The 7,152-nt window shown below is 36.8% G+C and overlaps 1 pseudogene across 1 annotated transcript; it reads left to right on the forward strand.

Annotated features, from left to right (window-relative positions):
• Positions 1-3,062: 3,062 nt before the first annotated feature.
• Positions 3,063-3,918, forward strand: LOC309866584 (tubulin polyglutamylase complex subunit 2 pseudogene; annotated as a pseudogene). The gene has a single exon. The product of its transcript is annotated as a tubulin polyglutamylase complex subunit 2 pseudogene (transcript).
• Positions 3,919-7,152: the final 3,234 nt, after the last annotated feature.

Consider the following 7,152-nt stretch of genomic DNA (forward strand, 5'->3'; position numbering starts at 1 on the left):
ATGAGACTCTTGGACTAATGAAATTTTATTTTCAGGTTCTAAAGTAAATAATTACAGGATGCATTTGAACAAGCAGAATAGGTAACTGAGAAATCTTTTTCCCTTAGACCTTCACAACTGTGAGTCCAGTGTGTTGTGTTTGTTTTAGAAATCTATCCTTCAAAAATAGGATTTGTAAAAACATCTGGTCATTATACAAGGAAACGTTCTTTTTGGAAAGGATATTCACCCTTAATAGTTTAACCTGAAGATTTTATGAGTTATATTATGGTAGGATGAGTGAAATATCAGAAGTTTTCATTAAGTCATTTCCTAAATAAAGTACTAGATATTTCCTAAATATAGGGTTTAAAAAATTACAATGAGGTGTTTTGAATATACTTTGAAATTATATATAAATAAATGAATAAATTTGAAAACATGTTATAGATCAATTGCCATTGGTGAAAGAGCATATCCTACTTTATAGAAGTTTCTTTAAAGAGACAGATTTCACTTTCTCACCTAGTTAGAAAGGGCATTCATCACTACTTGACACGCAGATGCTGTGAAATAAATGTACTTCCAAAGAACTCGATACCTAGTTCAATTTCCTCTTGACAGTAGCTTTCACGTTATTTTCCTGGTAACTTTTGTGGGTTGACAGATAGTGTTGTAGAAGTGTTAATTGACAGACACATTCCCTGAGTGACAGATGGTAACACAGACCCAATTGTCAGAGTGCAATAATGTTAACTGTCGAAATGAGAAACAAACACATCAGGGATCCCTGTTTTACACACACACACACACACACACACATTTACTACATGTAAAAAGTCTGTGTTATAGAAGCCAAATGCCATCCTGAAGACTAAAAGCTAAAGGATTTTGTAGTAGTGGTCCCTTGATGGCTCAACAGGTTAAGCAACCAACTCTTGATTTTTGACTAAGGTCATGACCTCAGGGTCATGAGATGGAGCCTCAGGTTGGGCTCCACTCTTAGCATGGAGCCTGCTTAGGATTCTCTACCTCCCTCCTCCTCTGCCTCTCCCTTCTCCCTTCCCCCCCATGCTCATTCTCTTTCTCTTAAAGGAAGAAAAAATTTAAAAAGGACTTTGGAATATAAACAGTTTTCCAGAGAGTTTCCTAAAGGAAATGACAATTTCTCATAGCAGTATTCAAGATGAGGGGCAGCTGGGTGGCTCAGTTGGTTAAGTGTCTGCCCTCCACTCAGGCCATAATCCCAGGGTCCTGGGATTGAGTCCTGCATCGGGCTCCCTGCTCAGCAGGGAGTCCACTTCTCTCTCTGCTGGACACTCCTCCTGCTTGTGTTCGCTCTCTCTCTAACAAATAAATAAATAAAATATGTTTTTAGAAAACTGTATCTAAGCTGATTTTAGAGTAATAGAAATGGTCCTGACAACAATTTCATAAAACTGATGGGCACTGTTAATGGATGTTTAGCTTTCCTCAACCATCATCATTCACTAAAGATGTCCCAGGATGGAAAATAAAAACTTCTGTGTGTTATATCACTTTGGAATAAATACTTTATGCCTAAGTTCAAATTGTATTTGAAGAGGAGAGAATGAGTGTTAGTGGTAAGAAATCAAGGGACTAAGATTTTATATAAAATCAGGTTAATTTAAACTTAAATTATTTTTAGAACTCAGAGAAGGAGTCCCAACTGGAATGTTGTACATTGTGTTATATTTTTAAGATTTATTTAAAAATACACATGCTTTAATAAGTCAAAAAGTTGGAACTTGTGAAGCAGAGAAGAGTTATAAAATGACCCATCAGAACACAGGAAAAATGGTCTTTCAGATCTTATCCAGTCCCAGAAAACTTTCAAATATATGTCTTATAAATCATTTTATGGACTGGATTACAGATTAAACTTGGCATGAACTTTATATAATGAATCCAAGAATAATCTTCTCATGCCCAAACTCACATAGCCCTCTGCTAAAACTGTCAATCAGATCAATGAATTAACAATAACTCCTGAGGAGATTTATATTTTTATCTTTCCTATTTTATGAGACTATTTCTTTAAATGACAGTAATAAATACAAAATGCATGTCTCAGCTTCCAAGTCCAAAAATTCACATTCACAGCTTATAAAATTTGTTTCTGCTGGACTTGGTGACATTGCAATCCTAATGATGACATCACTTTAAAAGCAAATTTATGTATATATCAGGTGGCTAATATATTTCTAAGCATGGTTAAATGCAGATAATTCAAGCATCTATTTTGGTAATTAAGAAGGAATCCTGGAATTTGCACTGAAAACAACTACTTTTGATTAAGAGAGTAGACAGAACAAAAAAAGATCTGCTGCTTCTTCAAACCACACTACAATGACAGTAAACATATTTTTAAGGTTTAAATACAGAAGTACAAAGAGAATAGGGGTGTAATGATAGCTACAAATTTTGGAAATTATAAAATAAATAGTTGGCAGTAGGATCCAGCAATCCCCCCTCTGGGTATTTATTCAAAAGAACTCAAGTCAGATTTCAAAGAGATATTAACATTTCAATATGCACTGCAATGTTATTCACAACAGCCAGGATATAGAAAAAACTTAAATGTCCATCAATGGATGAATGGATTTTAAAAAAGCCATTAGACATACAATGGAATATTACTGAAGAATAAAAAAGAAAGAAATCCTGTCATTTGTGACTGCATAGATGAAGTTGGAGGACATTATACTAAGGGAAATAAGTCAGTCACTAAGGGACAGATACTGCATGAATCTACTTATGTGAGGTATGTGAGATAAACTTATAGAAAGGGAAAATACAACAGTAGTTTCTAGGGGTCTGGCGTGGGGAAGAAACAGGGAATTACTAATTAACATGTACTAAATTTCAGTTATACAAGATAAATAAATTCTAGAGATTCTGGTGTACAATACTGTGCCTGATAACAGTACTGTATTTTATACTTAAAAACTTGTTAAGAGACAACTCTCGGCATGCCGTGAACTTGATGGCCGAGCCTCTGGAGCAGCATCTAGCTCTGCTGCCCTCCCCGTCTCGTCCCCACCGCTGCACCTGCCACGCGAACCATGGAGGAGACACCACCCCCCCCCCTCCCAGGCTGCAGCAAGCTGCACCTGAAGAAGCTGACCCTGGGGATCACCCACATTTTAGAATCTTCCCCAGGTGTGGTAGAGGTGGCTATCATAGAGAAACCCCCGCTGAACATCATGTGATTTCTTCATGGGCACAACAAGATAACTGTGTGCTACCTGAGGATGTGAAGAATTTTTACCTGATGACCAATGGCTTCCCCATGACACGGAGTGTGAAGCTGGATGATGGCGCATCCATGGCAGCACGGCCATTGAGAGCATCTCAGCACTGAGTCAACTCAACCAGTCTTCCATGTGTTCACTTCCTAAGGCACCAACTCCAGCAGACCTGGAAGACGATGCACTTGAAGCCTGGGAGAACCAGCCAGAGAAGTCTCACTTTGGTTCTTGCAGCGTGATGTGTGAGCATGGGAAGGGGGAGGTTTGCCTTGTCTACAAAAGAGGGAAACCAGTGTTAGCACAGGACACTGAGATCTGTTCCTGGGCAGAGCATTATCCTGGCATTTTCTCACGGGCGCCTTCACCGCTTACAGTCCCCTGCTCATCAGGCAGCTGGGCCTGTTGCAGTGGCAGTACGCCTTCACCAGCTATGGCATTAGCCCACAGGCCAAGCAGTGGTTCAACATGTATAAACCCATCACCTACAACACAGACCTATTTGCAGAAGAGAACAGCTCCTTCATGAACAAGCTGGATCCCAGCAAACTGTTCAAGAGCAAGAACAAGACCTTAATCCCCAGAAAGGGGCAGTGCAGACTGCAGGTGGTCAGAAAGGGCCTCCTCCTCTAAATCCTCATCTAGCCCTGGAAAACCTGTCTGGATATGAGTGCCCCTACCTCCCTGCCAATCCCTCAGCAATGATTTCCACGCACAGATGGCTGAAGGCTCAGATTATGAGTGGCACCATAGGCCTCTTCCCATCTGAGTGAGCCAAATCCTAGGCTTTCTACTTCCACTGGCATTAGCCAGGAGTTCAAGGGCATACTCAGGTCTCCCCCAGTCTTTTTCTCATCTCTTGCTTCTGAAAGCTGTGGAGAGTTTCAGAACTTGTTTGTTAAACAGAACTTGTTTGTTAAGACTTTTCCTCTCTTTCTACCTATGACCCTCTACACCTGTCATCTGTGATTAGAGAAATACCCTGAAGAAACCACTGATTTTGACCCATGAGGCATTAGAACTGTGCTGTTCAATTGGTAATCACTAGCCACAGGTGGATGTTTAAGCTATATTAAAAATTCAATTCCTCAATTGCATAAGTCACATTGTGAGTATTCATGTGGCTAGAAGCTTCTGGATTCAACAACAGAGATAATGGAACATTTCCATCATCACAGAAAGTTTTGTTGAGCAGCACTGCATTAGAGTATTTTCATGCTGCCTATACTCAAATCAGTTCCTTCTTATTAGAAAATGTGGATACATTAATTTGGTGGGTCATAATACTCCATTAAAATGCTTGAAGATACAGTTGTATGTGTTCTTTTTATTTTTCCTAATTCTCACTCTGGTCCTTTTTAGTTTCCTATAAAAGTTTGTTGTTTCCAGTTTAAAAAAAAAAAAAAACCCAAAAACCTGTTAAGAGGTTCTATCTCATGGTGTAGTCTTACTGTAATTTTTAAAAGGGTGTGACTCTGGAATCATTTTTTCAGCATCTGGTTCATAAATGCAAGTATTGTATCAGTGAGAAACCAGAGTTCTTCCTCTTCTGTGTGGGTTATTGTTTTCTGAGGAATCTCCCTCCCTTTCTTTTCTTTTCTTTTCTTTTCTTTTCTTTTCTTTTCTTTTCTTTTCTTTTCTTTTCTTTTCTTTTCTTTCTTTTCTTTTCTTTTTTTAATACATGGTGTCACAGGCAACACTTTCCTGGAAATAGATGGACAGAAAGTGGGAGCAGGGTTGGGCTAGGGTTCCAACTGAATCCTAAAATTAAAAACCACTTGAGTAACAGAATCTGATCCAGACCTTTCGATTCTATCCTGTGTCAGAGAAATTTGGATGAGGAATATTACCGCAAGAAAGCATAACTGCATTTATCACAGGGAATTGGATAGAATCTTCCATATATACCTTACTTCTGGCTGTAACTGTAGCTCTGAGAGAAGAATAAATTAATAAGCAAGAGAGAACGGAAGCAAGTGTCGTTTACCTCTCAGACATTTACAAAACAGCAGGTGAAGCTATTTTCTCAGTTGAAAAATAATCTGAGAAATTCCACATATTCAAAACAATTTCAAATATTCAAGATAAAATCAATGAAACAAGATCCCAGACATAAAACATAACTGTCTTTTAAAACTACAAATTAAAGTTGCATACATCCAAGTGGGGGAAAATATTACCCATTATGTAACGACATTCAGGCTTGCCTTGGATTTCTGTTTTCTCTTCAGCAATAAATGCCAGAAGTCAGCATGGTGTCAAGTAATGGAGTTAGCAATGATAAGAATTTATTGTGGGTTCACTATGTGTCGGACATAGTTTATCCACAGCAAAGTCCATATTGGTAAGAACTAGTGTTATCTCTCTTTAAAAAGTGAGGGAATTGAGGCTCAGGGGAATTACAATTATTATCTCAGGCTAGACTGTATGAAGTGATTGACACAGGAATTATAGCTGGGACCTCAGGATTTATAGCAGAACCATTGTAATGTGCTGTGTTCCTTCTTCTAAAATGCAGGATGAAATAATTTTAATATTTACATAAGGAAAAGCTAAAGGCAAGATGTTTTAAAGCATGCATAAATTCAGAAGAAAACATTCTCTACTTACCTAACTCAAAAAGAAAACAAAGATAAGAATATAAGAATAAGAAATGTGGAATACAAAATAATTGGTTGAAATAATTTAAAACAGTTATGCAAAAAGGACATATTGTATAAAATCTATGAATTGAAGAGTAATATTCTGCATCTAAAACCCTAGCTTATTTTAATGCCAATCAGAAAGTATGGGAGGTGTGTTTCCACATTAAATAAAGCAAGCTAAAATTTTTGTCTTAGAGGAACTTTGATAAAATTATACTAATCTTGAAATCTGGTAGAGAATTACATTCAAGTAAAGAGATATATTTTCACAGAATGCAGAATATTACTGAAAATTTCAGAAGAGCTTATTTAAATATAATGGATTTTATTATAGCAATAAGTCATAGAGTAATAGATCAATAAATGATATTAATTTTAGCATCTATTGATATCTCAAGTAATCTATTACACTTATGAATCTTATGACAATGGTCAAAAGATGGAAATTTCAATCAGCTTTGTTGTAGTACCATTAGAATGTTTGCCAGTAATGGTTTGAGGCATATTTATTGCACAGAAAAGAACGATAAACATGGCAGTGATAAATCACACAACCAGAAAGAGAAAACAATAAATAAAAATAATGTACAAACACCTCATACTCTGATATGTGTCATTAGTAGCGAGAGAGTATCAGTAATCATTTTTGGTTACTAACTATCAACATTCTCTTTATTAGCATGTTGTGTGCTATGTGATAACCATGGTCTAATGTAAAGTCTGAATCACTTGGTCAGTTGTGATTAAAACTGAAAAAAATGAATAAACCTCTTATTTCATTATAAAATGAAAATTGTACAGAATTCATAAGTACTTTCTCAGTGTATTTTGCCTGAGAACAAAGAAATAGAAGAGATTCAGATTATAGTGCTATGCATTTCTATTGTTATGCTTTGGAGTTAACAAAGGCGATTTTATTATTATGATTTCAAGGGTGTTTCTTGCTGTCACTTACATATGTGATTCAGGAAACAGCATAACATATATTACCTTTTTCACGAAGGAAATGGAAGATATTCATTAGTTCTGGTTAAACAGTCCAATCCTTCCTGTCAAAGTGCCAAGACAAGGTCTCTTAGATTCATGGTAACAAATCCTATAACAAAGGAAATCTGAAAGGTAATTAAGAAGGCCTAAGGAGCAATTGGATCTTATCTAAGAACCTCAAAAAGTGACATGGCACATAATACTAAGGAAACAGCAGAACCAATCAATTTGTCAGTCTTTCCCTTCTGTCTTGTTCTGCTTTTTGTTTTGTG

Source organism: Mustela nivalis (assembly GCF_964662115.1).
Source record: "Mustela nivalis genome assembly, chromosome: 6".
Lineage (NCBI taxonomy): Eukaryota > Metazoa > Chordata > Mammalia > Carnivora > Mustelidae > Mustela > Mustela nivalis.